The sequence below is a fragment of the Camellia sinensis genome, chromosome 6, assembly GCF_055761805.1.
Source record: "Camellia sinensis isolate YWXY chromosome 6, ASM5576180v1, whole genome shotgun sequence".
Classification (NCBI taxonomy): Eukaryota; Viridiplantae; Streptophyta; class Magnoliopsida; order Ericales; family Theaceae; genus Camellia; species Camellia sinensis.
Genome location: NC_138966.1, coordinates 194,960,599 through 194,987,537, shown reverse-complemented (window position 1 = coordinate 194,987,537; position 26,939 = coordinate 194,960,599). Strand labels below are relative to the sequence as shown.

The window sequence follows — 26,939 nt, the reverse complement described above, 5'->3', positions numbered from 1 at the left end:
CACGATGGGAACACAAACCTTGGATCTGTACTACCGCTGTACCGTTTGATCCTCCTTTCACTTCTCGATATTAGGAGTGAGAGGTATATTAGGTGGTCTTGTTGAGACACCCTTTTTGACCATTTGACCTAGTTGCATATCGGAAGCCATAGAGACCATTCCAAACTAGGACAGGTTGCTCACCTAAATGCAAGATTGTATGAAACTGCATGCGTGTGTAGTGAAACCCTAGCTCCTGACGAAATTAGGACAGGGAAATCCTACCCCACCATAGAGGTGTTTTGGCTCTCGTTTGCCTAATATGTGTTGTTAGAGTGTGTCTCTGCAAGAATACATGTATTAATTGCAAGTCTGGGTATCAGTTTGAGGATATCAGTCTTGAGGCAGAAATTTGGGGCTGAATTTAGTAAAGAGTACAGTCATTCAGTTATGCTCATATCTGTTCTGGTGAAATCAGGCTGAGGTGCTGTCTGTTTTCTCTTTTGCAAGGTAGTCTTGGAACCATAGCTTCAGAAGGCTCCAATATCCCCCGGGTGCATTGGACTTGTGTTGATAGACTTTGTCAAGTCAGAGATTGAGTTCAAGGGCAACCAGTGTTTCCTTCGTCGGTGGCAAGGCAAAGAAGGACCAAACAGGGCCCATTGGTTCAATTGATCCAACAATCACCAGTCACATCACCTTTGTTCAAACTCAGTTGACCCGTGATGGCACAGGGTTCGGAAGAAATTGTGGCCGTGATAGCAGCATTAAATTAGGGAACTACCATGCAGGATGAGACCAATGCTGAAACACAACGCCCATCTGGAGCATCTGCCACACATCCGGTCTCGGGACTCCAGCCGAACTTTGACCCAGTTCCGCCAGCTAAAGATTCGCATGGTCCAGATCCCCGAGAAAGGTTAGCTCAAGCTCGAGATTTCACACCTCTGGTGCAGCCTAATGAGAGGCTTTATTCCCTTGATATTAATGAGCTCGACCCGACCTTATTAAAAATTGCTAACCTTGAGAAGCAATTCAAAAATGCACAGGGCCTTAACTCCATTCCCGACATTGAGGATAGGTACACCGTGGCTGCCGTACGACTCCCAGACAGATTTAAAATGTCACATATTGACCATTTTGATGGGTCTGGAGATCCTATGGTACATATTCGGCTTTTCTTGGACGTCTTGAAATTGATGGGTCTGACTAAGCCGCAGAAACTCTCTCTATATGGAAGAACCCTGTCAGGCATAGCAGCCACTTGGTACACCAAGTTGGAGGATACAGTGAAGCAGAATTGGGAAGAATTGGCTGAGGCCTTTGTTGATCAGTATTCTTACAATACCCAAGTTGAAATGACCACCCAAGAGCTTGAAGCAACCCACCAGAACCCTGCAGAGTCTTTTGTGAAATTCATTGCAAGGTGGACTGCAAAGGCAGCACAGATGATAGATCGGCCTTCTGAGAGGGACCAAGTGCAGATAATGGTGCATAACCTTGAGCATGATATGTTGCAAAAGTTGATAGTCGTTCCACTATCCACTTTGAAAAGTTTGCATGAACTAGGGATTTAGATTGAGAATGCGTTCAACATAGGGATTATTCCCTGAACAAGCGGATCAACACAGAGGGTGTTTTCCGGGAGTACCAGTGCTAGTAGTAGCACTATTCCCAAACCCACTGAAATCAATATAGTCGCCACAGCTGACCCTTTTGCCAAACCAAGCCTACAAATAGCCGACCTAACCAGAGTTCAAGGCAGAACTTTCACCTCCCTCTATATAAGCTTAACTAGTGCACTAAAAATCTTGGTGGAAAGAGGGTATCTTGAACCCCTCGATCCTTAACCTCTGCTTGACCCACTCCCTGTTAGACATAATCTCACTAAGTACTATGTGTATCATCAGCAGTGCGGTCATGGCACCGATCGTTGCTACCACCTTCGTTATGAGGCCTAGAATCTTATCGACAACCGGACGACAGCTCTACCTCAAGATCCTAATGACCAAGTAGCTCATCCACACCTTAACCTCATCCATACACTACTTCTTACCTACAATCCCAGCATATACATCACCCTGGCCCATCTACCCAAGCTTGAGGTGTTCATTCCAGTCAGCAAGGACTTATGCATGATGGATGCAATTGAACCCCAATCATCTCAAACCCGTGAACCCACTACTTCTGAGCTAATGAGAATGATTGAAGATCTTCAGAGAACTATGGCAGATTTGGCCTTTGGGATATTGGCTCCATCATCGACCACATCACATGCTAGAAGTTTCACGCCAAAAGGCTCCCCAATCTTGGGACGGGTTGGATTGGAAGAAGGTCGATCCCTTGGCAAAGTGGAGGCAAATGGAAAGAACAAGGTAGGGGCAGGCATTGGTCCCCATGAACACCTTTTGTGGGTTGTTGAGGCTTTGAAGGCCGAAGGACTGAACAAACAGCAAGTGCTTGCAGTTGTTTCAAAGACTGTGGATGACACTTTTGTCACTCAGGGTGACAGCATTTTGAATCAGGGGGCAAACAACGGAAAGAGATGTCATACCAGAAACACCCCTCTCAACTTCAGTCCTACATCTGTTGGAGATAAGCAAACCCAGTCAGCACCTGCCAATCCTTTTGCCAGTACATCCAACCCGACCACCCGACAACCAGCAAAATATCCACCACGGGGTCAGAGGACTTTTACCCCGCTCTATATGTTTCTATGAGCGGCCTGAAAGGTCCTGATCAGAAAGGGGCATCTGAAGCCCCTGAAACCCCGCCCAATGCCAAATAACCTCCCTCCCTCACATAACCCGGCCAAGTATTGTGTCTTCCATCAACAAACCGGTCATGACACTGACCTTTGTTTTCGTCTTCGCCACGAAATACAAGATTTGATTGATAACAAGGTCATCGTTGGGAGATGAACCACCTACTGATGGCGTTTATTTTTCTCCAGATGTGGTGGATGCCACGCACTATTTTGAGCAATGTGCAAATGTTGGTTATTTTACTTCTTGACTTGGGTGTTGGGTCAGTCTTGTTATGTCATATTGAGTCAATCTTTTTGTACTAAGTCAGTTGAGTCTGTCTTGTTGTATCGAGGCAGTCCTGTTGTGTTGGAGTCGGGTGATTTCGGGGGTGTTACCTCGGGCATCACTATCTTGTTTTGTGTTTGTCTTTTACACTCTTTCTTTTGAGTCTGTTCCTACCTTGGAGCCAGTTGTGCCAGCAGATTTGAATGAAATGGTAGAGATTTCTACCTACTTTTCTATGCCTTGAAATCATTGCATTGACCTAAGTTTTTCAAAACTTTTTGAACACTACGATGAAAACAAAGAGGAAGGAATTCCTCGAGATTTGCAAAAATTTGATCAACTGAGAGGAAGAGAGGCGTGCTAAGCCTTTAATGAATGAGATCATGCTTGTTAGTGTGAGTATTGAGAAGGATCCTGGCTTGATCCAGATTGGTTCTACATTGTCTTCAGAGGAGCCTGAGCGACTAGTCACTTTCTTAAAAGATTTCAAAAAAATATTTTGTGTGGTTCTACGAAGACATGTGTGGAATCGCTCTCGGGATTATGCAGCATAGGATCACTCTCAGCCCCAAGACTCGACCCTCTTTTGCTTTCAAACCTTGAACCTTAACTCAGAATGTTTAAGCAAACAACCACAATATGAGGATTGCATGGCCAGATTTGAAGCAGCCCTTGAACTAGGGGCAATTAGGTCGTATAACATCAAAGGAGGCCCGCCAGGCCAGATTTACAGCAGCCCTCAAACTAGGGGCAAGAAAGTTAGATCAAGAAGGACAAATGTCGTCAAAGGAAGCTTGCAAAACTAGATCAGAAGTATCCCTTGAACTAGGGCCAAAAATGTCAGATGTGCTCAAAGATTCAAAAGATGAGTCATTCCGCAAACCAATGAAGACTAGCAGGAAAGCCAAATTCTAGCAGCTGGAAAAAAAAAGTTTATTACTGAAGGACAACCAAGTTCCTACCCACAACACTAGGGGCAAATTCAGACCTGATTGGATGGACTCCTACATCATCAACAAACAACAGCCATTCTCCTAGATTTAGATGGCTTAGAGATCTTATGGCCAATCAACATGGACAACGTTAAATTTTTTTTTTTTTTTTTTTTTTATCCTTGAGAGGCTCGCTGGGCCGAAAACCCAGAAGGGTGACCCAAGCAAAAGTTAGAGCAAGAAAAAGAAGAAAATGAAAAAAATGAAGAAAAGAAGAAATGAAAAGAAAAAGAAAAGAAATGGAAAGAAAAGAAAAACAGAGCTCGTAAGGTTGAAAACCCGGAAGGGCGGCCTTGGAAAAAGTTAGAGCGCAAAAGGAGAGTGTCAAAACCCGAGTGTACCTCAACCCGGAACTACGTCAGGCCTGATTCCCATGTTTGGGATACGTAGACAACTTCATCCTAAAGTTCAGCCCCAATCATTTTTAGCCTGCTTGGCTCATCCATGTTGATTGGTTTATCCTTGTTCAACTCTACTATCTTGTCCATGTGAAGTGGCTCATCTTCATGATCATCTTCGTTCAGACTCAGTTGTCCTACTCTGTTAGAAGATTCAGCTATAAGACAAATCAAGTTCAAATCTGAGGTTGTGCATCTCGAGAGTAGATTCTGTGTTGGTCGAGCAATGGCCATTTGCAAAAATAGTTTTTGAGAATTTTTTAATGAGGTTGACTAATTCTCTCGAAAATTATTCAATTTTTTCAAAACTGGACCATTTCTTGGACCCAAAAAAGGAAAATTTTCAGTGCTTACAACCTGACTTGCATGATTTCAAATCAGAAAATCGAACAAGTATGTTAATCTAACTCTTATATTGGTCAAAATTGTTTTAGTAGAAAGACAAAACAAAAAGTGGTCAAAATGATGAATTAGGGGCACAATTAAGTCAGGTTTTTTGCCTTTTCCCTGTTGTCAACATGCTTGCCAGAAAGGGCACCATGTTTGCCAGAAAGGGCACCATATTCGCCAGAAAAGGCACAACTGAAGCTAACAAGAAAAAGGGCTGAAAGCTCTCACATCCTCCAAGCAGCGAGGTATCAAGCCAAGTGCGAAGCACAGATTGAAAATGGAGCTGGATATTCGTTTCCCTCATCTGGGACGATCACGCTCAAATTGGCATCTAACCTAGAATGGGAGTGTAGAAAACGTAATGTATGAGACCAATCAATTGAATACCTGGCCGGTGGGACATGTTGTAACTCACCTCGATCAAGCTAAGCCAAGGGCATCATCAATCGATGTCAATTATGGATCTGTTGTACACTCAATTGTAGTGCAACCCCTCTGTGGGAGAAGCTCATTAGTCATGAGTGAAAGAAGGAGAATCTAGCAGAATGCTAGGGGCAAGAGCCCACAACTTCCTGTTTATCCATCAACCACCCAGGAGAGGGATAATAAAATAAGAGAGATTGAAGAATAGAGAGATATGTGCTGTGAGTAAAAGTGAGGAAAGGGCTTGTCAGAGAAATAGAGATTGAGTGCCAAAGTGATGTGAGAATCACAAATGAGAAAGGGTGGGAAACAATACCCCGAGAAGCAGGCTCCTCGTGAACTAAAAGGTCTCTCACCTTTGTAACACATCTGAGTGTTATGTGTGTGTTTTTGTTTGTCTCGATTCTTGTTTTGAGTCGTTTCGAGTGTCAATAGATGTGTTTAGGTTGTTTTACCTTTGTTTTCCTTTATTGAGTCGTTTTGACTATGGTTAGTCGTAGGCTCAATACCCAGTTAAGAACTCATTCTCACTCTCAATTTCAAATTCAAAAATAAATCGTTTTGTACTCAAAGTGCTGTGCCATTCTCCATATGCGCAAAACAAGATTTGTTCTTTCATAAACCGCAGGATTCAACCCAGGTCATTGTGAGAACAGTAAAACCAGGACCTATCTGAAGCTATATAGGTTCCGGACTGCAAAGCAAAAGAAAAGAGGGAAAATTTAGAGCATCTTAGTATGTTTCGACTTCAGCAAATTCTGAGATTGCATTCCAGGTGCACCTTCTCAGGCCTCGCCTTTCTCGGGAGTATGAGTGTATCTCGACCCCAAGTGTAGGCCTGCTTCAAGTTGGAATGGCAATCCAAGCAGCACCTGTGGTTTTCACATGCAGATGTTATCACTCGTAAATATGAACAAGGTGTGTCCTTTTTGAGCTGAGCAAGTTGCAAAGTCCTTCGAGAGTTAAATTGGAGGCACCAAAGTGCATATTTGATGCCCCTCTATTGCATAGAATGTGCACTTTCATATACACTTCTAGTGCATGCGTGCCGCACATCGTTATGATTCATGCATAGAATATGCTTATGGTTCATGCATGGAACATGCTTTCATTCTCGCATAGAATGTGTTGTTACCTTTGTATCTTGATTGTTTGTCTTGCATGGAATATGCACTCTTACTATATCACACTTGTTAAGTCTTTCCTTATATACACGATATTGTATGTATGGTTCATTCAGAGGAACTCCAGGTAAGATCATTCCTGCCCCCTCAAACTTTCTTGTTTTGGTTAGAAACATTGGGACGAGCGCCCGATGTTCGTACCACCCTTCGGTGTTTGCACCGCTCCCTTCTCCTCTCGCATGCGGTGCATTAGGACGTCTTTAGTTTCGAACTCTCAGATTCGTTTTAGTGTTCATTTATTCACTTGTTCTCGCACTGTTTTGTGCATCGCGCTTTCTTGCGCAACCTTTCTCCACTCGCGTGTGGCGCGTTTGGATGTTCTCGCACTATTTTGTGCATCGCGCTTTCTTGCGCAACCTTTCTCCACTCGCATGTGGTGCGTTTGGATGTTCTCACACTGTCTTGTGTATCGCGCAAGAAATAACCTTTCTCCACTCACATGTGGCACGTTTGGATGTACTCGCGTTTTCTTGCGCATCGCACTGTTTTATGCAATTTACACTCGCGCTTTCTTGCGCATCGCACTATCTTGTGCATTTTATTACATGTTCTCATCTTGCATAGAAAATGCTCGTATCTTTTGCATAGAACTTGCTCACGCTCTTTTGCGTACCTTACCTGCACTTGTTAGTGCATTGCTCACGCTGTCTTGTGCACACACTTGCATTGCACGATTTTTTGCATTTAACCTATATCGCACTGTCTTGTGCACCTGTATCGCATTGTTTTGTGCATTCACCCTACATCGCACTGTCATGTGCACTCTCTGGTCTAGGAGACCTTAAATCCTCTAAAGGTGTAATTCTTTTGGTGTTTGTCGTGCCCGAACGACTTCCAGTGGTCTAGTATAGCCACCTGCCTGTGTTTGCGGTGAGTTCCTAGGAGATCAACTGAGATGATGGAAACTAGAGTTCGAATGGCCGATGCCTTGAACGCAAAGGTTCGGGATTTTCGAGACTAAAGTCTGGTTTAAATACCCAGGGGTGTATCCTCGGCTTGAAATCTGTATGGCAGCCCCATAGGTTGAGGTAGCGGGTATGCGCCTCAATTCTGGATACTGAACCAACCTAGTTTGTCATCCTGTTGAAGAATAGGGAAAGCTGGGACCATAGCCAAGGAAAAAAGTAGTACCTGCAGTTCAATCAAGAAGAAGAGGAAGACCCCCAGCAGCATGAGGTAAGTCATTGCCAATTGCCCCTATAAGGTACTTTCACTTCCCAGCTACTACATCATCTATTATGTCTATCGCATTGTATATAGCATCTATCGCATGCATCTACTAAATTGTTTTATCATACTATCCTTTCCATGTGAAGCTTAGTCTGGCATGTGCTCATATATTTCCTTCGTTAAAGCATAGTTCTGTGATAATGTGTACGCGCCTATTCCACTAAGAGAATTGTGGTCTGAGGGTGTCAGCACCTTTTCTGTGTTAGACGTGGTCTATTTTGTGTCCATGCCTTTTCTAGGTAAGATATGGTTCGGCTGCGTGCCTTATTCACTTCATCCATTGCAATCGTTGCATCACATTTTGTTTTGTTGCATTCAGCATTTAGGATCATGATCTTTCCTCAACAGATCATTCCTCACTTATATCATCCCACCCAATTACTTTGCGAAACACATAGTTCTGCTTGGCTCGATAATCGAGCTCAATAAACAAATGAGCTGAGCTCGAGCTCAAGCCCAACAAGGCTCAGCTTAGCTTGGCTCGTTTGCAACCCTAGTTGCTAACCAATATCTATGGCAAAAATTTTAAAGTCTTTTGACCACAAGGGCTTAAAGTAAATCTTGTAGCACAAAGATTTAAATTTGAGGTAACGATGAAGAATGGTGTGCTTAGAGGATTATGATTTTGACTTGCAATATCACCTAAGAAAAACCAACGCCGTAGCTGATATATTGAGCCAAAAGACACATGGAGACTTGGCGAGTTTCGCCATTCAAGATTGAAAGATTTTGGGTAATTGGCTAGGCCAAGGGGCAAGTCATATTAATTAACTTGGTAGCACAACCCACCTTGGTGAGTAGGGTTATTGACGCCCAATAAAGCATGAGGAAGCACTTTTGATTTACATTCAATTTTTGGGAGATGAACGTTTGGAAGGATGGACGATGTACTCAAATAACAACTTGCTGCTCAAGGACAAATTATTTGTGTCATTGTCATGTAGGGACGAGGACCTTAGAGGGTTTCATCAGTCGCAATGTATATTTCATTCAAGGGGAGACTAAAGGTACCACGACTTGTGTAGCCAATTTAAGTGTTTGAATAGAGAAATATTTCTCGTACATGGCTTTAGAGTTGCTTGGTGTTGCACAAGAATGAGTAACATAAATAATATGTAAAACAAAAACACAATTAGTGTGTTTAGTTTCAGTTTTTTGAATTCAGTTTTTGAAAATTGTGTATTTTGTTTTTCTTGTTTTTTGGTTTTTACTGAATATTTTTAAAATTTTAAGCAATTTTTTTACTTTTTTAGATGTACCTTACTTAGATGTATCTAAATAGTAAATTATTTGTGAAACAATATTTTTAAACAATTAATAATATACAAAAATATGAAAAATGTACTGAATTTTTATTTTTATTTTTTTGTATTTTTAGTATTTAATAAATTTTTTTTAAAAAAAATTTCACAAATATTATACTTTCTAAGTGTATTTATGTTAGGTGTCTCGAAAAATTTAAAAAAACAAAATTGCTTAAAATATTAAAAAAATTCACTGAAAACAAAAAAAAATATGGAAAACGAAAAAGTAGAATTTTCTAAAAAGTGAATTCTAAAAACTAGAAACAAACAGAGTTAATAGTATTTGTAACACTACATAATACAAAGACAACTAATAAGCGCTTACGTTGATAAATTCAAGATAAAAAAAACAACCCAAGAAAAACATATGGCAAAAGAACTTTCATACAGATGTAATAAATCCATACAAAAATGATAATATTAGAAGAAGAAAAAAAATTGGCTAAAGGGGCCAACCTTATGTGATAAGACAATCCTCTAATTGATTATTGAAAAATAAAAATAAAAAACAAACAAACAATAACTTATATAGATATACAACAACAAAAAGTGTCCCATTTGTGGAGATAGGGTGAGCGACAGTCATTTGATACAAACATACCAATAAATCAAAAGAAGAAACCCCACGGGGTTGGCTTAGTGGTTCAAGTTGGGGCGTGGGGGTGTGCTCCCTCCAGGTCTCAGGTTCAACTAAAACTGAATGCTTTTAATTCCTTGGAGCCACGCCTAAGATTTGCCTGATCCACTTGGAGAGGACACTTTGCATGGGTCTCAGGATTAGTTGAGGTGCGCGTAAGTTGGTCTGAACACCCAGTCAATAACAAATAAATAAATATTCAAAAGAAGAAAAGCTATAATTTGTTAAACAAGCTGCCAAATGTTAGGAATGAATGACATCTCTAATTCAGTTTCCATTCACAAATGTAATAATGTATAACTACAACAAAAGTCAATCGCAAGTAAAGTAACACACATGTAGATAAGGTATATAACAATCAAGAAATAATTGTTGTGCAATCTTTCTAAATATGTATAAAACTTCAATCAAAGTGAGACTTTACAGAGTTGTAAAATGGTTACTTGGCTTGCCAATTATGTTTTAATCTTGTTAGGAACAAGCTGAAATGATTCTAACTCCAATCTGCAATTATTGCTAGCATTTCTCAAAAATTTTACAGAATACGTTTTCTACACACCAATGTCAATTGCCTCCAAAGTAAGACAAAACAATGTACAGCAATCTCACAAATTCAAGCTGTGTATTCTACAAGAAAAGATGCCCAGCATTTGTCAATCATATCCAATAACCACAACAAACATAAGGAGCGTCCGTGCGTAATGCAATGCACAACATATTTCAATATTAAAATTATTTACTTTTTGCCCATGTGATCTAACTAGAGCATTCTATTCACATTCATTAAATATATGTTTTACATAAGTAAAATCTGCCATAATCAATAAAATTAAAAAATAAGATGAAAGTTCCACAAAGGAACTAGAGAGGACAAACATGTGATGAATGAATACCCACTAGACTAAAAAGTAAGTTCTATAAAACAGCTATTAAACGAGCGATGTTGTATGGGACGGAGTGTTGGGCAATCAAGAAACAACATGTAAATAAGAGGAGTGTCGCTGAGATGAAGATACTAAGGTGCATGTGTAGCAAGACTAGACAAGACAGAATTAGGAATGAGTGTATTTAGAAATGAGTAGGAGTAGCGCCGATAGAAGATAAATTGAGAGAGAATCGATTAAAATGGTTTGGTCATATTCAACGGAGATCAATAGAGGCAATAGTGAAGAGATGCGATACTGTAACGGTAGATGGAAGTGTTAGGGGACGGGATAGGCCTAGATTAACGTTAGCTAGCATTGTAAATCGAGATATGGATCTACTTAATTTAACTAACGAAATGACATTTGATAGGACCACGTAGAGAAGAAGGATTCATATAACCAACCCCATTAAAATAAGTGGAGATATGTCAATCCATAATGCAATGCACAATATATTTTAATATTAAAATTATGAACTTTTTACCTATGTGATCTAACTAGAGCATTCTAATTATATTCATTAAATGTATATTTTATATCTTTGTCAAATGGATAAGTAAGAGAAGATAAAGAAAAGCAGCCATTAACATTGTTAATAAGAAAAATTTAAAAAGTAGGAAGAGAGTTTCGGGAAGGAACTAGAAAGGACAAATAATTAAATAAAATAATAGAAGGCAAAAATATGTGATAAAAATGGATAAAACTTTATTCCTATATATATGTAATTCTTTCAATTGAGCATTTTCCTATGTGTATGTAACTCTTTCAATTCAACATTTGTATAGTCTTAAGCCTTATAGCATTGTGATACGAGTCCCCCTGTGTGTCTTTGTTCTCTTTCTATATTTTTAAAATTATAAACTTTTGAAAAACTCTATTCATACATAAAATTCATACAAAAAATATAACAATAATAATGTGGCAATGTCATTATTATAAATAAATTCATCTTTAATGGTAATCAAACAATCATTATGCTAAGGGGTTGTTTGGGTTTTGATTTTTTACAAAAATATCTTAAATGTGATAGAGAGGTGATGCGACTCAAATACGAGGTGATGTGACCTAAATAAAATAAAACAATGTGACCCAAATAAGATTTGAAAAAAAAATGTGCTAAACTAAATTAACCCAAACAAGGCCTTAATATTATTATTGTAAAGATACAATACAGGAATACACAAACACAATAATAATAAAATATGCTGCCGGTTGTACTGCTTAATTGCGATTCGAACCATCCTTAAAATCTCAGGTTGGTCTAAGGGTTTATCATACAGGACAGATCCACCAATAAGGGGACGATGGTAAACCATGTCCTGTTATTAAAAAAGCTCACAATCAATTAATCAATCACATACAATACACACAATACAATAATAACAAACAATAATATTGGGAAAATGAGTGTAAGGATTCGTTTGGAAAGTAGATTGGCTTTTTGGCTTTTTGATTATTTTAGCCTGGGACTAACAAGTCTGGTTTGGGAAGGACTTTTTGACTTTTTTGGCTTTTTTAATCTTTTTGTGAAAGAAAGAATGTAATGATTATGAGTTGGATGTGATATTTTGTCTTATTGGGTTAAAATAGCCTATTTTGTCTTATATGACTATTTTAGCCGCAATCCATCTTCCCAAACAAGCCCTCTGTGTGGGTTAGAGTCTAGAGATACAGAGACCTCAAACAGAGAACAAGAGTCACAAAAGCTAGCAGTTGAATCGCAAATTTTGCCACAGTTAGTACATTGCAAAGAGGAATACAAGTGGGGTTTGAAAGCGCTGCTGGCAAATCAAAATCCAAGCTTTTGATTGACCTAACTAGGATTTGAAAAAAAAAAATGTGCGAAATTAGATTAACCCAAACTGGGCCTTAATATTATTATTGTAAAGATAAAATACAGGTATACACAAACACAATGATATAATAATAATAATAAATAAAACCTGCTGCCTGTTGTACTGCTAAACCGCAATTCAAGCCATCCTTAAAATCTCAGGATGGTCTAAGTGTTATATCATACTTGACCGATCCAATAAGGGGACGAAGGTAAACCATGCAAGGAACTATAATGTCCTGTTATTAAAAAAGCTCACAATCAAAGAAGAGAACTTCTGCAGAGTGTTTAATAGAATAAATCATTTCCTCTTGGGAACCCATCAAATTTTTAAAAACATTGAAAGATGGGATGATTTGGTTTTCCAAGCTTCTTTTGAGAATAGTTGGTGATGAAGATAGTATTTTGGCAATGTCAGTGCTTGAAACGCCTTCAGATTTGAAAAACTCGAGTTTTGGCAGAAGGGTTTCCTTTGAATCAAATAAGTGTATCGAAGGGAGCTTCATGATGAGTTTTGAGATCTGGGTTTTGGTGAAGCCGTGGTTCTGGAAGAATGCCAGGACAGAGTCAGGTTTGTTTGGGGTTTCAAAATTGACATTTTTTGATGCTGAGAGAGCCTTTTCTAGAGGAAACCCACATGAGTTTATGAAGTAATTCACTGCGAATGAGTGTTGATTTGGAGTGGTTTCAAGTGACAACGACGACGATGATGACGACGAGGAGGACAAAAAGGGGTGGTTTTGAAGGAAATAGAGATTGTGGTGCTGGGATGGTGAAGAAACTCTAATAGCAGAACTCAAATGGTGTAAAGATTTGCAGATTAAACTAGACATTGATGACATTTTTTAGCCAAAGGACGAGGGAATTACCTGTTCAGCAGAGGATTTCTTCAGTGTCGGAACTTTTTGCCCTAAAACCCACTTCTTTCATGAACCCTAAAAACCCTCTCATGTTGTCACCAAGCATTTCACAGCAATGGAGGCTCCCATTTATGATTAGAACCACCTTGTTGTGACATAAACAGGGGTGGCAGCTGGTGGTTCGCTGAGATGTGATTGGCCGTGAAACTCATCCCATCCCATCCCATGCTTGGGTAGCTTTTCAAGTAGTTGCACCAGTGTCCACCAGTATTGTTGAAGATAATTCAATCATGGCCACCTTGCTAGTAAAAGATTGCCTTCCTGTTTTTCTGTAAACAGCTCAACTAGCCACATTAGAGATTGAACCTAGGTCGATTTTAAGACTTTTTACTTCCAAGCCAGACAGCTTTGGTCCAGTCATAATCAAGCAATAGGTGCTATACTGTCTCTGGATATTTGCTGCAAATAGCGCAAAAATCCGAAGCCACACAATTCCTACGATAAAGGTCAACTCTTGTTGCTAAGAGATTCCAACAAATTACCAATTCTACCAAATCAAATGGCGATATGAATATGCAAAATGGAACATCAAGGAGAAGTGCAGAAGAAGAAAAAAAAATTATAAAAAAAAAAAAAAAAAAAAAAAAAAGATCTTTCAGGCCAATTTGAAACTTGATTATAAACTGAATACCAAGAAAAAGAGAAAAATAAACCAATGCATACCTTATAAAAAGAAATAGGTCCCCTGTGTGCACAAACAATATGGTAATGCATAAACAAAATATATACATATGTAGATATTAGATATATAAAATTACCCAAATGAACATATATTGGTACATTGATTCAAGCCTCAGAGTGAAAACATTGAACTCAAACTTGCTTACAGATGACAAAATGAGATAATCCAATAACCAAAGTTAAACCAGGAAAAGCAAAACAACAGGGCAATTGTTTGTTGAGTTGGTATCAAAAGATACATCCTTATCCACTCTCATCTACATGCCCATATGCTACTTTGCAAGAGCCAACTTTTCCTTATACAATTTCAATAGCTCAGGAGCTTCTTCCTCATGAAAGTTCACAACCTTCTTTAGGAACCACTTTTCAGGTTTCTTCAACATATTTGCCAAAGTAAAATTGTTGTTCTTAATCAAACTTTTTGACAACAATACTTGATACACTGCACACCGTGGAACAATCCTCTTTTCTAAGCTAAAACCAGTAAGTATTGGACTTCTTGCAAGAAATGAAGGATCCCAACCCATTTTATTGACAAAAAATTCCATCACTCTCATGATCTTATGCTCGGACGCCATCATACACCACGGATACTTCTCAAAAGCCACAAGAATCTCATCCTCAGACCAACCCCACTTCTTATAAACTTCAACCTTCTTCTCCCATGTCGACTTACTCATTGAGCTAACCGCTTGAAATGCTAGGACAAACTTCAAGCTCACAGGATTAAAACCCATTTTCTTTACCTCTTTCACAATCCTTCTAAACCTATCACTAGTCGTCATGAATGTTTAAGGTTTGTACTTAAAAAAGGCCACATTATTCGCATTTGGCACACCTGCTTCTCTCAGAATTTCAATATTGGGTGCTACATAAACTTGAAGATCAAAGAAGAGAACCCTGGCAAAGCGTTTAATAATTTCCTCTTGGGAACCCATCAATTTTTCTAAAAAATTGAAAGATGGGATGATTTTGTTTTCCAAGCTTCTTTTGAGAATACTTGCCTCTGAAGATAGTATTTTGACAACATCGGTGCTCGAAATACCTTTAGATTTGAAAAACTGGAATTTGGGCAAGAGGGTTTTCTCCGAATCACATAAGATTACTGGAGGATGCTTCCTGACGAGATTTGAGATCTGGATTTTGGTGAAGCCGTGGTTCTCCAAAAATGCGAGGACAGAGTCGGGTTTGTTTGGAGTTTCAAATTTGACATAGTTCGATGCTGAGATAGCCTTTTCTAGAGGAAACCCACACGAGTTTATGAAGTAATTCACTGCGAATGAGTGTTGATTTGGAGTGGTTTCGAGTGATGACGATGAAAAGGGATGGTTTTGAAGGAAATAGAGATTGTGGTGCTGGGTTGGTAAAGAAGCTCTAGTAGCAGACCTCAAATGGTGTAAAGATTTGCAGATTAAACTAGACATTGATGAAATTTTTTAGCCAAAGGATGAGAGAATTGCCAGTTCTGCAGAGGATTTCTTCATAGTGTTGGAACTTTTTGCCCTAAAACCCACTTCTTTCATGGCGTCCGGATCCTCTAGAGTAACTCTCTAGAGTGATCCTCTAGAGTGGATGATCCGACGGTTCAGAATCGTCCTCACCAAAACGACGTCGTTTTGGTGAGGATTTTCAAAAAAAAAAAAAAAAACCATTTTTGCGATTTCAAAATTCCCCCAGGCTGGACTGGTTTATCAGACGAGCGGGAAGAACCAAAGCTGCGAAAGAAGGAGAGAGGGAAGAAGAGTTAGAGAGGCTCCGTCGTGCATCCCGTCGGCCCACCGTCGCAGTCGCCCCGTCGCCCCACCGTCGCAGTCGCCACTGTCCTGCCGTAAGCTTCGGTCTCTCATCTCATTCCCTATTCCTGTCTCTTTCTCTCACTCTCTCTCCCTCTCTCCCTCTCTCCCTCTCTCTCTCTCTCTCTCTCTGTTCTATTCTTGTCTACCAACAAGTTAGGCTTTTTTATTTCATGTATTGCTTAAATCATTGATTTGCACCCTTTATACACATATATGTGTGTAGATATATATGTGTGTAAAAAAAAAAAAAACAGACCCTGCATTCCAATCTAATCTATTTTACATAAAAAAATATATTTCAATCTAGATGAACTAAAAATCAAACTGGTGAATCTGAATTATCAATCTTCATCTTATCTAATGAATCAGTTTTTTCTTGATCTGATCCATTGTTATGAGCATTTGTTCCAGTACTCATTTAGTTGGAATGCTCACACACCAAGTGTTTGATAATTTGCTCCTTCGAACTTTACCAAAGTTTAAACCTGCAGATGGACTTATTTACATATTGATTAACATGAAAGCCTATGTAGTAGAAGATAAGTACGTAGATGTTGTTCCTAAACCTGCAGATGGACTTATTTACATATTTATCTTCATGATGTGGATAGAATGTAGAATATATATCTTGTAAGGATCATGTGCTAGGTCCTAATTCTCTTACTATAGCATAATCCCCAACCCCAATAAGCACTCCTTACAGTGACAATCCATAGCTCTCAAACAACCAAAAATGCAGCAAACTATTGACTAACAGTTACATCTGCTCCTTGTACATCTTACAAACCAATTATAAAACATTTTTCCTCAACGTGGTATATTATCAACGGTCAATATTTTCTCTCATGTCCTATCAAATAGTAATCTTGAATGGCAATCTAATTATATAGACACCCTTCTAATAAAATTTGGTCACCAACCAACTCATAAAATGTTCTCACCCCAAACTTTCCAGGTGTTTCACCAGAAAATATCCTCTCTATCCTCCGGGGACTGGAATAGCGAATCACAAAATGCATCCAACATCTCCAAGCAAAGGCCTACTAAACAGCCAAACAACCCTTTAAAACACTAACATAATTCAAAAATCCATAATTCCATGAAATTTGCTAACCCTGCTCAATTTTCACCTAACACTAAGGTCCCCCTAACACTCCCGTACTTCCCTTCTGCCACCCTCAACAAGTTCACTTGACTTGAAATCATAATTACAATCATCTACTTAACAAGGCTTAGCAGCCAACCAGCCCACCCTAATAGCATATTCATATCATGTTGTCACTGTATCTCGTACCTGTTTCCAAGCAATAATAGCAATCCCACTAGGTAAAGAATTCATTCTGTCTTCCCTGATGAGAACAATAGTCTGGTTGTGTCATCTTGACATCATGTCTTGTGAAAATTAAATGAAATTCAAAATCATTCAAGGATGTTAGCTTACACTACTAGCTTCGAGACACTGCTTTTACTTCCTTTCACAATTTTCCACATGCAAAATGTTGCAAACTTTTCTTCCTTCACAGTCTATGAGCAAACTAAATAACTAAAAAGGAAAAATGTAATTCATTAAAAGAAGAAATGGTGGGACTTAAAAGACCAAAAAAATTAGTCTCTTCCTCAAAATTTTTAAACAAGGAAATCCCCAAAACCTAGCTAAGACACAGAAGGAAAAGGTGCAGCATCATCAGCCACGTTAGAGTCACCAACATGGCTCCATGTGATCATAAACTAAGCTTGTATTGTTCAATAAATAAGTGTGTATGATACAAACTTGATTATTAACGATGCATCATTCCATAAAATAGATTTGGGTTACCATCCAGCCTAACATAGGTAAGAAGTTAGATAAGTCGAATTCAAAAACAGAGTTTTTTTGTTGTGCAAATTTACGTTAACAACATTGTCAAGGTGCATCATATGTGCGCAGGCCAGGGCCTAAATTATGAAATGGACAAAAACCAAAAGTTCATTAGGATTGAGCTGTACATATATTCTATCTAATCTATTCTAGTACATTGGTATTCTATCTATCTTATAATATCTGTACATATATTCTATCTAATCTATTCTAGTACATTGGTATTCTATCTATCTTAGTTTGAATCTTAGTAATATTCTTGCATTATAAAATAGTTTTTCCGCAATTTTAGATTATGTTCACTTTTGGAATGTGCGAACAATATATAATTTATGATAATTTTGTTTAATAAAAATATAAACTTCATTAGGATTGAGCTGTTATACTGTGATAACTTGACTTTCCTAACACACTTGTTAATAACTTGTTTTTTATGCAGAAAAAAAAAGGTTTCATCTTCTATTGATAATACGAACTTAAGATTAAAGCAAAGGTTTTGTAATTGTGGAAGAATAGCTTCCATGCGTATTGTACGAACCAATGCGAATGGAAATAAAGGACGTGTCTATTTTGTTTGCCCAAGGAAATATGTAAGTACCTGTTATATAAATGAATCTGTTACTTTTTACAAATTTCATTTGTCTTTTATTGATTAATTGATTCTTGTCCATTGTAGGATTCGAACGACCACTGCAATTACTTCAGGTGGTTCGTAGATGACGACGACGACGACATTACCTCATCAATCCGTGCCAATGCTGACGACGACGACATTACTTCAAGGCTTGGTGAGCATGATAGAAGGCTTCAAAGGATTGAGAACATCTTGAAGGCAATGACTTATGTCATTGTATTTTGTGTGTTTTTGTACTTTTTCATGTAAATGACTCAGTTCTTAAGTTTTCGAACATCCTATGAATGTAATCTACTTTTCTACTTGTTTTGTAATTTTTTTTTGGTGCTTCGAATTCTGAACAAGTGTGTAACAGGTTTATTTGATATGAAATGTGTTGAATGAACAGTTTGTGAAATCTATTGAGTTATGTTGGTTGCTTATCAGTGTGTATTATATGTGATGGTTTGAAAAAAATAGGTACATTAATTAACAGTGTGTTGAATGAACAGGTACTTAACAGTGTATTTTTTTGGACAATGGTTGAACATGTTGAATGGTTGAACATGTTGAATTGAAATGTGTTCAATGAACAGGTTGAAGGAAATCAGTTATTTCTGTGTACATCACTACACTAAAATTCTGATTGGTACATATGCAATTGTTGCATATTTCCACAGTTTATAGGTCAAAATATTGAATAAATTTAAAGGTGCTTTGGTTTGTGATTGAAAACTCTTCAAACAGGATTGAAAGTGTATCTGAAGTTAGAATCGTTCACTCTGCTTCTGGTTTGTGATTGAAACAAGATTCAAACAGGTTTGTGATTGAAACAGGATTCAAACAGGTTTGTGATTGAACTGTAGAAGTGCCTCAACAAATGCAATAGACGATGGATCATTGGAATTTTTCAGTGAAAAAATTGCCCTCTGTAACACATTCAGGAGAATCATGCGGTTGCCCCTTGCAAAACTGATGCTTGATCCATTCAAAATCCGTGCCCGATCATGAGATGATGAATATGCACCTAATTGAGCCCCCAAGGCATGCATTGCAAGTGTTCTAATGGTTGTAGGAACTGTTTCTTCAGACCTGACAATCCTAATTAGCTCATTTGTATACTCTGGCTCATTAGCAAAAAAGGATACTAGTGCATCATGAGCATCACTAGACTGCACGAGCACAATGAATGCAGGAAGACAGACCCGACTGTACAACCTGCATACTCTAGGAGAACGAAAGGCATAAGCATATCTGATTCTGGTTAGCAAGGAGAACCTGTGCTCAGGAGGTACATTGTAGTCCTTAACACACTGCTTCAAAAGCAACAGATCATCCTCCTTCCGGAAATGGAGATATGGGATGTGAATAACACACCCATGTGAACCTATGCTGCTATTGTGCCCTTACACCAGCAGTTGCATCTGTTGTGCCCTTACACCAGCAGCTGCATCCGGAATGCTGCCATAGAATGCCACTATAACAAAAACCAACAACAGGTCAGTGTGCTATTCCACACTTACACATTATCTTGTGCCCAAGACAGGTACTTCACAATTTGCATGAGGCAACAGTAAATAGAGTGAAATATTATTCCACCTTTCCTAGAATGCTGCCACCAGGAACAGATTACATATGCTGCTGCCCAACACAGGTTCTCTGTCCATCCAGAAGCTAATATCTATGATTATCAATTTATCACATGCTAAAAGCCAAACACAGTACCAGCATCTTTATCTTACTAATGCATATATATGAAGCTCATTCGCCTAATTCCTAATCTCTAACACAATACGACCATCCTTATCGTAGTTATGTATGAAGCTCATTCTCCAAAGTTTCAGCAACATTTGAACAGAAAATTCAACAAAAATGAAGCAAAAACTAATCAAAAGTTCATCAACATTTGAACATAAATTTTAGCAAAAATTTAAGCAACAATTGAAACAAAATTTCAGCAACATTTCAGGTTTTGAATATTACATATCCAACAAAATGCCCTTTACAAAAATTCCGAAAACAAATTAACACTAAGATGTTCGCTTGTGATCGACATCCCCATGCCCACGGCCACAGCCACGACCACGACCACGACCACGACCGTATAGTACCTACAAAAAACAAGATATTAATATTACATCAAAGGAACCATAAATTAAAATGGAACTTTAAATGAATTAATGACAAAATCAATGAGGAAAGGTGAAAACTAAATTACTTCACTACAGGCGGGACTATTTGAAGCTTGCGAGTGATAACTACTTGCATTGTTAAGCAATGCTTGATAGGTTCCATGGACGGAATACATCGATGGCATTGAAAAATGCATATTGTGATGAAGAAAACTTGGCTATGACTTCCCTACCACTGCTCGTTACCCCAGTACCTGGTGAAGAACTCTTCTTGTACCTAGCAGTCTCTCAGCATGCAGTTAGCGCAGTATTGGTTCGTGCAGAAGGAATTCAACACTTGCCCATCTATTACGTCAACAAAACATTGCTGGGAGCCGAAACAAGGTATTTGCCACTGGAAAAACTGGCATTAGCCTTGATGATGGCCTCCAGGAAATTGGCACACTATTTTCACGCCCACACCATAGTCGTCCTCATAGCTTTCCCACTAAAAGCTTTGTTTGAAAGGGCGAACTTTTCTGGGCGAATTCTGAAGTATGCGGTAGAGTTGGGACAATTCGACATCAAGTTCCAACCCAGGACCGCGATAAAAGCCCAATCTTTGGCAGACTTCGTCGCAGAGTTTACTCCTGGAAGTCATCATATCTGCCCAGTTGACCTAACTGACACAACCGAACTAGGGACGGAAGTTGACGCCGGAATAGCGCAACCCCTAGTAGAAGGTACTCAGTCAAACTCCAAGGCAGACCAGACTAAGAACAACAAGGAAGAAACGAACCAAGGCTCACCAACAGTACAATCAGATGGCGAAGGGCAAACAACAAGCATGGACCTTGAAGAAAACACCATTCTTGACCCCACGACATCATCTGACCCCTCCACGTGCTGGAAGTTGTTCGTTGGAGAGATGTGGAAGCTCTTTGTGGATGGAGCATCCAACCAGCATGGAGCAGGGCTTGGCATAGTCCTCATCTCCCCAGACGGCCTGGTTGTTGAGCAAGCAATCAACCTTGGCTTCCCAGCATCGAACAACGAAGCAGAGTATGAAGTGCTTATCGCAGGACTCAAATCAGCATACTACATGAAGGCCACCGAACTAATGGTTTACAGCGACTCACAGCTGGTGGTAAATCAAATTTCTGGCGACTATGAAGCAAAGGATGATAGGATGGCCAAGTATCAAGAGTTGGTCAGAACAGAAATCAAGAAATTTGAGGTAGTAAGGATAGAGCAAATCGGCAGGGAGGAAAACAGCAGAGCGGACGAACTAGCAGGTTTCGCCTCCATGGCAGATACCTCCATACCCCATCCACTATTGATCGACTACCTACCTAGACGAAGCATAGAAGACCCTGAAGCAGAAGAAGTATGTTGCACAGAACTAGGCCCCTCTTGGATGGATCCTATCATCCTGTTCTTAAAAGACGGCATCCTACCAGAAGAGAAAAAAGAAGCCAACAGAATAAGAGCGAAATCGCAGCGATTTTGGCTATCTCCATCTTTGGCATTATACAAGAAGTCATTCTCAGGACCTTACCTAAAGTGTGTTCATCCCAGCAAAGTAGAAGCTTTCTTGTACGAGATACATGAAGGGGTGTGCGGAAGCCATCAAGGTGGAAGATCGCTAGCTTACAGGGCCATTTCACAAGGTTACTGGTGGCCATACATGCAGGCAGACTCAGAGAAATATGTAAAGAAGTATGAGAAATGCCAAAAATTCGCACACCAAATTCATCAACCATCAAGAGAACTCCTACCATTGACCAGCCCATGGCTTTTCGCAATGTGAGGCTTGGACATAGTAGGACCGCTTCCAACAGCACCCGGCAACAGGAAGTTCTTTATCGCAGCAACAGACTACTTCACAAAATGGGTGGAAGCAGAAGCATTGGCATCAATCAAAGAAAAAGATGTGAAGAAGTTCGTTTGGCAGAGTATCATCACTCGGTTTGGCATACCAAAAGCCCTAATCTCAGACAATGGCACTCAGTTCGACGGCAGAATCTTCAGAAGCTTTTGTGAAGAATACAAGATAGAGTTCTACAATTCTACACCGGCATATCCTCAAGCGAATGGCTAAGCAGAAGCATCAAATAAAGTCGTCTTGGATGGACTTAAGAAAAGACTAGAGAAGGCAAAAGGCAAGTGGGCGAACGAACTTCCTCATGTTTTATGGGCTTACCGCACCACATCCCGACGATCAACAGGAGAGACACCATTCTCCTTAGCTTATGGAATAGAAGCAGTAATCCCACTGGGAGTTGGCCTCCCCACAATTCGAAGCGAAAACTTTGATCCAGACTTAAATGGAGAAGCCATAACATTGGAACTCGACCTTGCAAAAGAAAGAAGAGAAAAAGCACTGGTTCACATTGCTTCATACCAACAAGAGTTGATTAGAAAATACAACAAAAAGGTGCATCCAAGACAATTCAAGATCGGCGATTGGGTACTGCGCAAAGTAATGGGAAACACCTTGGTACCAGGAGATGGCAAGTTAGGGCCAAACTGGGAAGGTCCTTACAAAGTGGTCGGGTTAGCAGGCAAAGGGGCATACTACCTAGAAGACAAGGACGGCAAAGCAATCCCTAGGCCATGGAATACGGCCAATCTCAAGTTGTTTTATTTTTAGCTTTTTCTCTTTCAAACATATGTAATTTTCTCTTTCCTCAATAAAACAATCAATTCTTTTTCAGCATGAGTTGTTCTTTATAAAAGTTAGTTTTAGTGAAGATAGGAATATTACAAACTAACTTAGAGGTTGGCTGGATTAAACCAACACCCTTCCTAAGCCCAGGATAAGGATCCAGGCTGCAGGACGTTTGGTCGGAATAACCAAACATTGTTCTAAGTTAGCTGGAAAAAACTTAGAGGTTGGCTGGATTAAACCAACTCTTAGTACTCTTCAGCCAAAGTATGGATATGGCTGAAAAATGGTTGGCTGGAATAAACTAACTCTTGGTACTCTTCAGCCAAAGTATGAGTATGGCCGAAGAGTGGTTGGCTGGAATAAACCAACACCCTTCTTAAGCCCAGGATAAGGATCCAGGCTGCAGGACGTTTGGTCGGAATAACTAAACAATGTTCTAAGTTAGCTGGAAAAAACTAACTTAGAGGTTGGCTGGAATAAACCAACTCTTAGTACTCTTCAGCCGAAGTATGAGTATGGCTGAAGAGTGGTTGGCTGGAATAAACCAACTCTTGGTACTCTTCGGCCGAAGTAAGGGTATGGCTAAAGAGTGGTTGGCTGGAATAAGCCAACTCTTGGTACTCTTCAGCCGAAGTATGGGTATGGCTGAAGAGTGGTTGGCTACAAAACCGACTCATCGTACTCCTCAGCCGAAGTAATTATGTCGGCTAAGGAATGGTTGGCTGATAAGCATAGATTAACCATTTAAAACCGGAATAGCAGTTGGAACAATAGAAAACATTACAAAGTGCAAGCACACATCAAAACCGGAATAAAAGTTCAAACAAAATTTTTATTCATTGAAAAGCAAGTACAGAGGGGCATAGCCCGGTTACAAAGAGAAAAGGTAACAAATAAAAGTGCAAAATCAAGAAAAAAGTTCTTCAATTTCAGCGTCAAAGGTATCGTCGGCATCAACTTGAAGACCAGTTTCAGGCGGAAAGACGTTTTCAGTCGCAAGAGTGGTTTCGGTCGGAACCACGGTTTCACCTGGTTGTTCAATAGTTAGATCTTCCACCGTGGGCTCCGACCGAACTACCTGATCTACATTCACGACCGGAGTATCCTCAGGGGCAGAGTCTTCATCAGAGTCTGAGCCCTCAAGAAACTGCTGCTGCATGGCATTTGCATATTCCATGAGGGAGTTCGGTATAAAGTAGGCTGAAGGGTTGAAAACCTCGGTCTGTGGATCATGACCGAGCTTCTCAACGGCTCCCCTCCAGCCGCACTTAAAGAACAGATCCTTGGCCGCCCCACACTGTTTGACATATATATCCTCTGCCTCCTTAAAGCCTTTCTTTTCGGCCTCTTTTGCGCTCTCCTTCGCCTGGGATATTTCGGCATCTTTCTTCTTTTCAAGCTTTACCAGCTCGCGCAAGTATTTGTCCTTCAGAGCAATGGCAGCCTTCTGCTTTTCGGCTTCGGCCGAACTAACCAGCCTGGTCAGTCTGCCGATCTCACCTCGTAGCTCGGCCATTTCCTTTCTGGCCTCCTCCAGCTCGGCCGCTTTTGCCTCAGCTTCTGCCGCTGCTTGCCTGGTTACTTTCCTAAGCTCCAGCACTTTCCTATGAGTGATTTGGTTTTTCTGAATGGCTTGACAAAGCAAAGATTTCCCTTTAGCCGAAGTAGAAGTTCAAAAAAGAAAGTAGACAGAAAAACGACCGAAGTTGCTTACCAGAATCATGGATTTAGTCGTCGACCGGATGGCCTTCAGTTCGGTGTTTAACTGTTTGTGGTGGTGCTCCATGTCTTTGGGCAGACACACACTCTTGGCCAGATTGATGGCCAACAGGTGGTCTTTCTCAGCAACAACCGAGTCCGTATCTTGGATGTCTCGGTCATTGAAAGTAAGTTTTGGGGCCCAGCTGCCGGTAGTTCGGTCAGAAGGTTCCGGTTGGGGGCTCGGTGTCAAACTCGGTGGAAATGCAAGCTCTGCTTCATCAACCAAAATTTGTTCGGTTTCAGCAGTCCGGGCGCGCTTGGTTCGGCGGGAAGAGGACGGCTGTTGAGTGGGGAGGGCCACAACAGCAGGCTGCGATTGGCTGGGTGGCGTTACTTCGGGCCTAGTTGTCTCGGTTAAAAGGGCCCTGACTCTATTCTTTTTTGCCATCTCTTCTTCAGCTGTAAGTGGGACTAGTCTAATCTCGGGTAAGGATGGGTCCGGTTCTGGGGCGTCTTCAAGAAGGAAGTCAGTTACTCTGGCTTTCCGGCGACCGCTGTATCGGTAGGTCGGCTCGAATTGCAGCAATTTGGCCCAGCTACGTTCTGGATATCGTAGTGCGGCTCGCAAAGTTGCAAGGTTTGGATAACTGTATAAGGAATGAAGGTGGGCAGAATCTGCGAAAGAAGAACTGTTAGTTCGGTTGATACAGTAACAAACCGAAATAAAAAAATGCAAGGAAGAAGACCGAAGTTAAATTACCAGGCTCTCCTTTTTTCCAATTTATAGGTCGGCCAGGGATTTGGGCTTGAAAATCCTCAAAGTTCCCAGAGACCCAGAAAAAATCATCGTCATTTACATTTTTGTCCGGTGTATTTTTAATTATCTTCTCTCGGCGGTGACGTATTCTAAGGTAATAAACCCACCCATCCTCTTTGGAACCAATGGAATATTGATGGAAGATTTCGGCCAGGCCAAGGTTTAGTCCGGTTTGACGGTTTAGTTCGGCTATTCCCATAATGATGCAGTAGGAGTTGGTAGATAGTTGGGTTGGGCATAGTCTGGTTTGCCTAAGGAATTCACAGATCAACGGTTGAACTGGAAACCATAGTCCGGTTTCTATTATGGATAGGAGGGTAAAAGGGACGAAGCCCTCGTTATCCCAGGGAATGACGTCCTTTTCGGCCAAGACCAGTTGGACGTCATCAGGTATTTGGTAGTCCTTCCTGAATTCGGCTAGGCCGCCCGAAGTATTTACTAAGTATCTATACTTCCCCATCTATCGTATAATTTAAGAATAAGTTATGTCGGTGCAAAAATTGTGCTCAGTAGCTCGGTTGAGCGCACGCAGGAGTGCCTGGGCAACCTAAGTCTGCAAAGTAGAAAACACAGGGGTTAAGCACAGATCATTGGACCGTGCTACAAATTAAAAGCGAGGTAAAAGAGTCCTACTTCGGCTTTATGGACAGGTTCTATCTCGGTTTAACCAAAGTGCTTGGTGGCTCGGTTTTTAGCAAGGTTCTTATTAGCAGGCATCTCGGCATACTGGCTTTAGAAACAATTTTGTTAGACCGGTTCATCGTCTAGGGGCAGTTTTCTGAGTTCGGTCTAAAAAAACTAAGAAAGCTGGTTCAGCCCCAATGACCTAAATCGGTTGAACTATGAGTTTGGTTACTTCGGTTAAGCCTCTAGGGGCAGCTTTCTGAGTTTGGTTTAGAAACTAGGAAAGCTAGCTTAGCCCCAAAGGCTTAGCTCGGTTCAAGACCGAGGTTCCTTTTTTATTAAAGTCAGACTTCGTTCGGTGGGCTTATCTCGGCTAGAGTTATTCAGAAGTTGATAACCTACTGAAACTACAGTTATTCCTACAAATTCTAGTTCGGTTATTGTCTAAAGTATATAGGACAAACAGTATCTTAGTTCGGTTGCTACACGATTTTGGATCCAAGACTAGTTTTCTACAGAATAATCCATACACATGCGTTCTACTGTTAAAGTTCTTTTCATGAAAAGAACAGAAGCGAAGCAGAAATGGAGGAAAATATTTTGCGAAAATACAGTAAACAAGATGCATAAAGCAAATATGAAAGCAAAAACATGAAGGGAAAGTAGATTTGCTTACCAGATTAAAGAAAAGGGGACTGGAGATGAAAACTGTTGCAGCAAAAGAAGAACACGAACTCAGGATTAGAAGAGCAGAAGCACGAAGAAAGGAAAGGGTAAAATGCATGGGTGAATGATTCAAGACTGGAGGAGTTATTTTG

General features: G+C 40.1%; 1 long non-coding RNA gene across 1 annotated transcript; it reads right to left on the bottom strand.

The window, feature by feature from the left end:
- Positions 1–9,298: 9,298 nt before the first annotated feature.
- Positions 9,299–15,467, bottom strand: LOC145793144 (uncharacterized). Its single transcript, XR_014333761.1, has 2 exons — positions 13,199–15,467; positions 9,299–9,734 (listed from the first exon to the last, which is right to left on the bottom strand). It is a non-coding gene; the product is annotated as an uncharacterized LOC145793144 (long non-coding RNA).
- Positions 15,468–26,939: the final 11,472 nt, after the last annotated feature.